Genomic DNA, 9730 nt, shown 5'->3' on the forward strand with positions numbered 1-9730 from the left:
CTGCTACTGGGGTGCTATATCGAAGCTCACCTGATCCAACAATACCTTGAACCTTTAATGAAATTCTCATGCTAACTCAGTTGGACTTTGTTTGGTCTCCTTTATTTCTATGATGCATTGCGACTAAGATTTTGGTTTCTTGAGTTCTTTTACCAATGTTGATTTAATGTCTGTGTAAGACCTGATCTCATTTCTCATATATTTCATATACCAATTTAATGCTCAACCTCTAAATGTTGTGGAGATCTATGTTTTTTCACATTTTCATCATGGACTCACTTCATAGTCCATACTAATCCGCATAAGAACCAGAACTGCTCCGGATCCTATGATCTAGTTCCTTTAAAGATTGGCAACTTAATATCATTAGTTATCGTTCTTTTCGGCGGTGGGGGAGGAGGAGGGTGATGGGTGGTGGGGGGGTAGGAGCCTAGAGAAAACCAAAATTTGTCCTACTCTAGCTAAATTCGTGCTTCAATGCACTTTCAGGATGAAAGGGTGAATACTATAGAGTTCCTTCGGGATTCTCAGGAGGGTTTCCTTCACCTTCGGATTCACTCAACAATGGCCTATAGTTAGTTTCTATGAAAATATTTAGATCTTGGCTACAATATCTCTACTTAGTATCTACTCTATACCTTTTCCACTTAGCATTGTTCTAGTCTCTTCTTCAGATCTTTTTCCAAACATAATCTACTAACCTGATTGCATTCAAAGAATTCCCTTTTCACAAAAAATAATTTTAATTGATAATTTCAAAGATCTCAAGTACTTATCTCTACCACGAACTCAGTGATAAATCCTCCTAAAATGTTGTCAACCTAGAAATCAACAACTCTTGAAATTCTATTATCAATGTTCTTTAGTTGTTGTATCAATTCTAGAGTCCATTTCTTAATTTTGTCTCCTTTAAAACAATTATTTCTCTCTGTAAATCTTGAAATCCACTCATATAGTTGGACGTGAAACGAACTAAAGAAGATTTTGTATTGATCTTCAAAGAGATACTTCTCCAACCACCTTTCAAATGGCATTTTAGGGCTTTTGTTCTCCTGATCTACAAATTATCATTCCTTCTTTTCTGCCCACTCTTGGATTTCTCTCCTCGATGGGTGCCAGAACATATCCCTCAAACAGATATCGATCCCAACAATAGAACCATTTGTTGTCTTAGGTGGGCTAGTCCTAGGTTCAAAGTGTATTATGAACCAACAAAACCCTCAACCACTAGCCCTCTCGGCAATGACCTACAAGCAGAACTCAATCTCAACCGAACTGATTATGGGAGGTTGCAGAACTAGGTTTCTGCAGCCTGAGGGATACTGCGCTATGGCACACACGTATTTTCTTTATGATTTAATTCTTTTAAACATCTTGCATCAAAAAATTACTTCGCACTTATAGATCACTTCGCATAATTACATTCATCGCTTAAGCACAACATAAACATTCATAAATTGTGCATTACTGAAATAAAGTGCAGATAATAAGAAAATGAACACTGAGACATGCATTTTACCGTGGTTCATCCTAATGTGGGCCTATATCCACATGAAATATCACTTATAATATGAAATTTTGTACAACAAACAGTTCTTCCCTACGCACACAGTTGCAGGGTGTCTACGCACTAAGTTATAGATGATTTGCGCACTAAGTTGCAGACCCAGGCCTCCGCACACACAACTGCAGAGCCTTGCCCTTCCTCCAAACTAGATGCCACAAAAATATCACATAAACATAGATCTGTTCCAATACATCATCCCTTCTTCTTTATTATTCATCCCTATATATACTATTACATGAGGTATTTTCGTCACTACATTATCATGGAATCGATACCATGGTTTCCGAAATACAAGGGATTATGGCCCAAAACCCACAACAATACAATATTTTAATGTTTTTACAAAAAGGAAGGGGCTTCACTGAGAATCCCTGATGCTGCAGAGTGACTTTGTTGCGTGGTCTTTGTCATACTCCGCTGCTCTACTACGCGGTTCACTTCATACTCCACACATTCCTTTCTACTGTGTGCTTCCACAAAAGTTTGATTTCTTCCCAACAACATCCTCATTCATGAAATGAGCTTCATCGGTCAAAAAATGCTATCCCGCACTGATGAGTGGCTGAGAGAGGCATTCCCCCTTCATCGAAATGCACCAGTAAGAAGTCACTCCATTATCATTTTTTTTGAGATTTAGGCCATCTTCCACCTGTGAAAGACATTCCTCTATATGCTAGCACATCACATGACACTCCACTTTGGTTCATCTTTAACACATTCGTAACACTTTCAATTGTTTTCCGCCAACAAGGGGCTAACCCTTCCGAGTTTTCTTTCCGCTGTCTCCTCACAAACCTCATAAATGGAACACCTACTCTTGACGATTGGAAACTCCTAATGTCAATGACAAATTCCTCTCTTTCGCATGAAGAGAAACAAACATTTCAAGACTCCATGCACCTATATGTAACAAACAACTCAGTTGCCTTGCATAATAAAACAATGGTTAAATAATTGAACATCCTAGTAGCACTTCACTCTACGGAGCAACAAAGGTAGCAGACTTCTACTAGAATAGAAGATGAACATTTGGACGCAAATGTACTGTTATGAGATGAACAAAAACTTATACTCACCAACAACTTGTGGGTAAATGTAGGCCTTGTTAATGGTGTACTTGGAAACTTCATTTCAATATTTTATTCAGCCTCACTATTTCATGGTTCAGTGTAGTTATGCCTCCGGGTTGTCAACTTATGAGATTGTAATTATGTCGGCCTTGTGGTTAACTTATGAACTTGTAGTTATATTCGACACTGTTATGGATGATCTCTGTTTCATTGTTTAGTCCTGTAGCTTGTCTGTGACTTTATATTTGTATCTTGGACTGTAATTTTTTTTTGATATCTATATATACACAGAGATTTTGAAAAGAAAATAGTAAATGTGAATGATACAAGTTTGTTGGTACTTGTAGATGCTTGTTTCTTTCTTTGCTGGTAATTGTACTCGACTCTTCTGCAAACCCTCTCTGTTGATTTATGGAACTCGACCGTGTTTTCTTCTTGTCTCTATGATAATTTCTCGCTCTCTGTCACTGTTATGAAATGAGTAGATGAACTTAATTAATTAAGTTTGGAAAAAAAAAATAACTTTACGCTGCAATATATGGACTCAGATTTTCTTGCTTCTCAAAATGATTGCGTGCTTCTTTTTATTCAATACTATGATGGATGATTACAGTGCCTTTTTCCTTCCTTCTTAATGATCACTGTACAATTATTTAAACTGTGAGTAGTTACATTTTAGTTATTCATTGATAATTGTTCATCTTTGTCTGTATACTAAAGTTAATTTGAAACAATAAATTAAAAATAAAAGGAACAGTAAATAAAAATAAATAGTTGGCTCGGAGAGCCTTAAATTTAGTGTAAAGTCCAAAATGTTGTTAACTAGAAATTTAAATGGAACTTAAAAAAACTAACTGAAACTCCTTCTGGTCTGCAAAGACAAATACTCCAGCCATGGCCTCCGTTAGCTTGATGCTCTTGCATCAGGTTTAGATGTGACATATTTGGGTGTAATATACTTGTTGGTGAGGCTAATTAGGCAATGATACATTTATCAAATTATTCAATTACTAAATATTTGATTTTTTCACTTCTTGACTTGATTTGATTCTTATGTCCTATTTTGTGTAGTGTTGTTTAGGGTATAATGTTGGGTAAAGTTATTTTTACTGATTAGCATTGAGTGTTAATATCTCATTTTTTTTTTAATTTCAAGGGTAAACTTATATTTTGTAAATGTACCCATTAGAAAATGTGTGGAAAATGTTTGAATATTTTTTCTTATCTAATAACCGGTTATGCAAATATCTTTTCATTTTCTATGTTTAAAGTATAAATTTATATTTTCTAAATATACCCACTGGAAAATGTTTTAATAATTTTGGTGATCTAATAATTATACATTATGAAAACTTACAGCTATTATCGTTAGAGGTTATTTTGGAAATACCCAACTAATTATATGGTGCTAGGCTCTATTGATCTGTACTCACTATTACACAAACAAACATTCTTCTAGGCATGTCGGCATACAAACAGTTTCAGGATGGGGTGGAGCATGTATGGCAGTGACATATAATTTATAAGTGCAATGATGTTGTTGATTTATAAAGCACAGTAGCAGCTCCATTTGGATGATCATATTCTCTGTAAACTACAAAATTTTACATTGTCTAGGAACATTAGAGAAACAGGAGAGTAATTTTCCATGATACAGTTCCAATCTAAAGACTCACTGGTCTTCACACAATGATTAACTTTAGTAACATTATTGTTGTTGCTATGAAAGCAGTATTGTACTATAGCCATCAAAGAATCATTTTTTTCGCCATGAGTTGGAGGTTCTTTTTGTTTCTTTATAGTCCCACCATGAATATCTCTTGTAGCCCATTCTGGTTTAAGAGCATAATGGAACATTATTTTCTGAGATCGATTCCCAATTTTCCAGAATTTGTTGCTTCTCACATCAATTATGTTGCATGTACTCTATTTTTCTTATCCTTTCCCATTTTCCTTTGTTTTAGTTCTATTTTCTATTCCTGCGTTGTGACAACACCATACATTGGTGATTTCTGAGATAGTTCTTTAGTTTTCAATACTTCCAATCTCTCATTCCTGCAAATATAGAGAGCTTAAAGTTGTCCTTCAAGTTGCCATGACAATATTATGGTGGGTGCAGATCTTTCATCCATCCTGAAGAATGGTAAAAAATAGGTATTTAACAAAAACTCTAATTCGTTGATGGTAAAAAATAAGTATTTAACAAAAAATCTAATTCATTGTTCAAGGATTGTGGCTTACGAAATCGAGGAGGTCACACTCGAAAATTTCCTTCGAACTTGGAAAGAAGTTAGCAAAATTTAATCAACTTAATTTTGTTTTATCAGTATTTAATTAACCCTGGCACAGTTGGCACAGTTCCCCTAATGCATCACGTGGAAGTTACTCTAAAAACATGCAAGAGACCGCAAAATAGAAGCCCCTCACTGTGGTCATGTAATCTTCTTGAGTAGTCCCTAGTTATTGCATAGCAACTACACTAAAACACACGAGCTCCATCAATGTTGTTTCTATTACAAAATAAATGCTTAATGTTTGGTGGGTTCTGAATTTATCCACATTAATCTAATTCGTCAAATTTTGGCATGATTCAACTTGTGTATTTTGCTTCAAATTGTAAGGGAGTGGAACATAAGTGTTTATTCTTTTGGTTGTGGCCATTCCTGGACCATTACTGCATTCCTTCTTGTTATGCTGGAAAATCTTCTTACTATGCCCAACCATGTACATTGGGGTTTTACTCAACTAGAAGCATGATTTTTTAATTATTGGGATATATCAAGACGACATTGATTTGGCTAAGTATATTAGAAATAAATCATACCACTCAATAGTAATATTATTATTTAATTATTAAAATTTATCACAAAATGTATATTCAGATTATCTATTCAAATTTAAAATACATCATTAATATTGAAATGATGAAATATTCAATAAAATACACTATTATTTCTACATACTCTAATTTTAGCACTGAACCCATATTGCAATTATAATCTATGATATAGCTCAATTTTTCAAAATTTAAATTTCAAAGTTTCTCTCACATAAACATGGATAAATAAATTACGGGGTTGTTATCCAGGGCGGTTGGGAGTGTTCATTAATAACCTCCCCACCCGGGTTCAAATCCCTGTTGATACACAAGAAATACTTGCCCTGTGATGAAGCAACTATGATGTAACATGTTGTAATTGATGTTGATATATATGAACTTCTTCCAAGGGGGTCCCACCCCTCTGATAAAATAAATAAAATTGCATAGAAGAATTACTTCCATCTTCTATGTCACTTTTTAATAGGCACACCCATATATAAATAAAATTGCATAAAAAAATTACTTAGATCCTCTATGTCACTTTTTCCTAACCTCCCTCACTGTGTTTCCTTTGTCACTTTTTCCTAAACTCCTCTACTGAGTTTCCTTTGCAACATGTGATACAATTGCTAATATTTATTTGTTGTGATAATGAGATATTTTCTTTTTTTCATCTAATTTTAAAAATTTAATTTATTTAATTGAAATAAATTTAATTGAAAAAAATATGTAAAGATAATATACTATTGCCAATTAATTTTTTTTTAATGAAAAAATTACATAAATATATACTTTTCAAATTGAAACTAAAATTAACCCTTCAAATTTGATCGCGGGTTGTATGAATACATCCATACTAGTTCGTATTACTTAAATTACAACTCAATTCCATCGTGAAAAGAAAATTATAATAGTCTGGATTGAATTAAAGCTTGAACGCTCATAAAACTATACGTATGGTTAAATTTAATGGCCGAAAGAGGTTACGCAGATAATTTAGTAAGAAGAATAGCTCACTTTGTGGGGTGTTTTACTGTCGCGCTGGAATTTTCCACACCGCACTCCTACGAGGTAGCATAAATTTAGCAGGTCGTTGGACGGAAACGGCTCTCTGGCGTTGTCAGCGTTCCCTTACCTGTGGGGAAACTTTCTGAGATCGTGAAGAACATTATGTTTTGGCCTCTCATATAAATGGGTCAATATTGGCGCAACTCTCCCAACAATTTATTGGAACGTGATAGACCTTTCTTTATTTGCGTGTAATGACTTTTCTCTGTTTTGGCCTCTCATTCTTTTCGTTCAATGTTGACCTGAATCTTATATTGCAATTGGAATAATCTTTACAGGAATTAATGGAATTGGAATTTGATGGAATTCTTATAAGTTTTATTTGTGTATGTTACGTAATTTAAGTGGTGTAGGACATTTCATTTTACTGAATTTATTTATTATTATAAGAAAAATAACAACAAATTATATTACTGTAAACAATGATATTATCAAACTAATATTAACACAACCTATAAATTAAATAACTGGCTAAAACGCTTACCTGATGCATCCCACATTGAGAAAAAAACTGACATTGCCAAAAATGTTGATAGATGCTGAAAATTAATGACCCACACAAAAAGACAACGTACACATTATACCGCGTTTAACGTGGAGCCAACGACAATGATTTCAGAAGCAAACAGAGGGTTCCATGGAGGGAATGCTTCACAAATTTGAACACTGACTCCAATAATAGACGTGCTCAAATTACCGATACACACATAAATACAACGCACATCCTTCGATCTATGGGTCACGCCAAGCGCAATCATTTCATAAAGCAATCCGTAAAAGAGCACTTCATGGAAATTCATGGTGTATTGTACTAGTAAATTGGTTAGACTACGCTTTTAATATTTATATTCACTTACTTATTTTTTCAGTCCATGATTTGATTAGTTTTAAATATATATTATTTATTTATTTAAAGGATAGATAATTTTGATTTATCTAAATCACATACTCACTATGATCCTGATTTCAAAACATTTAAAAATAAAAATAATTAATTGATTTTTAATAAATTTTTTACAAATGTATTTAAAAGTAAAAAATTATTAACATTTTGCATAATTTAAGGTTTGAAGAGCTGATGGTTAATGATCAATTAAGATCATCCTTTATCAAATAGTGGATTAAACATAGATTTTTTTGTTCAAGTATCAATCAAACAACTCTTATGTCAAGTGTTTAAACATGATTGATTTAGTGAATCCCAAGAAATATGTTGTTATGAAGGATAATATTTTGAATTAGATTATATGTACCTCAAGTTTTGTGTAATTTTGGGGCTCTATTGGAAGCTATTTACCTCCAAACCCTTATATTTTCTCTTAAGAGAATAATTTTGATTCAAAAATATCTAAATGATACTAAAGATGAGAAGAAATCATAATATAACTAATACAACTAGCAATTGCCCCAAAAAGTGCAAAGAGACGCAGATAGATTTGTTTAAGTGGAATGCAATTGTAAACATGATTTGTATTGTTAAGGTACTCCTAAGTGTTAATTCATTGGTTTAATTTCCCACCTTATTGGGTGTTATTCTTGAACATGAATAGATGATGATGTGTATTTCACTGGAATGAAGAACCAATCAATAAAAGGGTATATCTCACCCATTTTACAGCATAGTGGGCAAACCACTCAAACAAACCCCAACGAGAACAACTGCATCTTACATAACGCCCATTAGGTGTTGACCACTACCACCGAGGGTTCACAACAGAGGGTTTTTTTATTATACGGATTAGTTTTGTAACCGTGTGGTGATGACGATGAGAAGAGAGCAAGATGATGGTCACAAAGTGAAACTGAATGTTGGGGGAAAACGATTTGTGATGAGACAGAGCATTCTTCTCCTCGACTTGCTGTGAACAGGAGAATTTTACGTCCCTCCACACATGTCCTAGAAGGTTCTCTAGAGAGAGGCACTCTACTATGGTCTCGTTGACAAAGTCCATAGTGCCACATGGGTTGAAAGCTTGGATGGAAACCGAATTCGGCTTTCGACTTCCATTCATGGAAAAGTCATGGGAGAGGCCACCACTATCAGAGTAGTGTTGGACCGACAATGCTGCGTGGCACATGGCAGCATGGTTCATGTCTATGTGGACCATGGAGGACCTACAACCCCTTAACTTTGATTTCCATCTCGTTAACGACGTGGGTTTTGTAGTCCCAAGTGCCTCGTGGACAAGCCCAGCCATGGCAGCATGGTGAGATTCAATACGAGAACGGGAAAGCTGCAACATATAATCCAGGTGTGCCATCAAGGAGGCTAACACGAAATTTCACTATCGGAGAGCTTGCCAGCAATAGCCATGGTCATGTGTATGCCAGTTGCAGAGGGTTAAACGTCGAATACGGAGTAGGGGTGTGGGATCAAAGTACATGTGAGAATGTGGATTTCGTATACGATTGACCACTTGGAGATGCAAGGAAGCTACAGTGGCTTCCCAAGAGAAATCTCCTCGTGGGGGCAACTTTGTATCCTTGAAGTGATCATGCTAACATCAGCTTGATGGGTTTTCGGGGAAAGAACAGTGTGGCCTTATCATGGATAGATAGACTTCCATCTATTAGATGGCTTGAAAGTGGTGGAAGGCTCGCTCTCTCATAGTCTCCCAATCTTAATTTACACCTTTCATTAGCACATAACTCCACATATTTATTGAAATCACAAAGGACATGGAAATATGCTTTTCAAGAGAACTCTTCTTCGGCTTTCCTAATTCTTTTCATAGGAATTTCTAATGTTTTGTCCCTCAGGGAGGAATCTTTCACTAAACGATAATAAGGAGTCTCCCAAAAGAGTGAGAGAAGTTATCTATTTTTCTTTGGCTAACGGAATCCTCTCATTGATGGCATAAAATTCACCTTGGTCACTTTTCATGCATCATAAGATCCATGAATACTCCGCAACTTTAACTTCCTTAGAGCCATAGAGCTCTCCTCCCTCTTGCCACACCTACCTATTTACTTAATTTAACATCATATTAATTTATACACTTGCTTAGGCTCCCCCACCCTGGTGGAGTCTCAACTCTTGCTAAGTCATAAATTATTGATTTATCTGTCTTACTTAGTGTTAGAAATACCCTTAGGGCTTTAGTGGTAGCCACTAGGTCTGATCTTGGGTTTCATCCAAAGTACCTAACAAGTTATCAATTCACCATAGTTAAAAAATGATTTTACCTTTACATTCTCAACTTA

At 35.0% G+C, this 9730-nt stretch overlaps 1 pseudogene; it reads left to right on the plus strand.

Annotated features, from left to right (window-relative positions):
• The first annotated feature begins 8292 nt into the window (after nucleotides 1–8292).
• Nucleotides 8293–9137, plus strand: LOC149209335 (BTB/POZ domain-containing protein At2g24240 pseudogene; annotated as a pseudogene).
• The last annotated feature ends 593 nt before the right edge of the window (nucleotides 9138–9730 follow it).

Source organism: Pinus tabuliformis, chromosome 1_2 (assembly GCF_031772625.1).
Source record: "Pinus tabuliformis cultivar Carrire ecotype Pingquan chromosome 1_2, CPIR1, whole genome shotgun sequence".
In the NCBI taxonomy this organism is placed as follows: Eukaryota; Viridiplantae; Streptophyta; class Pinopsida; order Pinales; family Pinaceae; genus Pinus; species Pinus tabuliformis.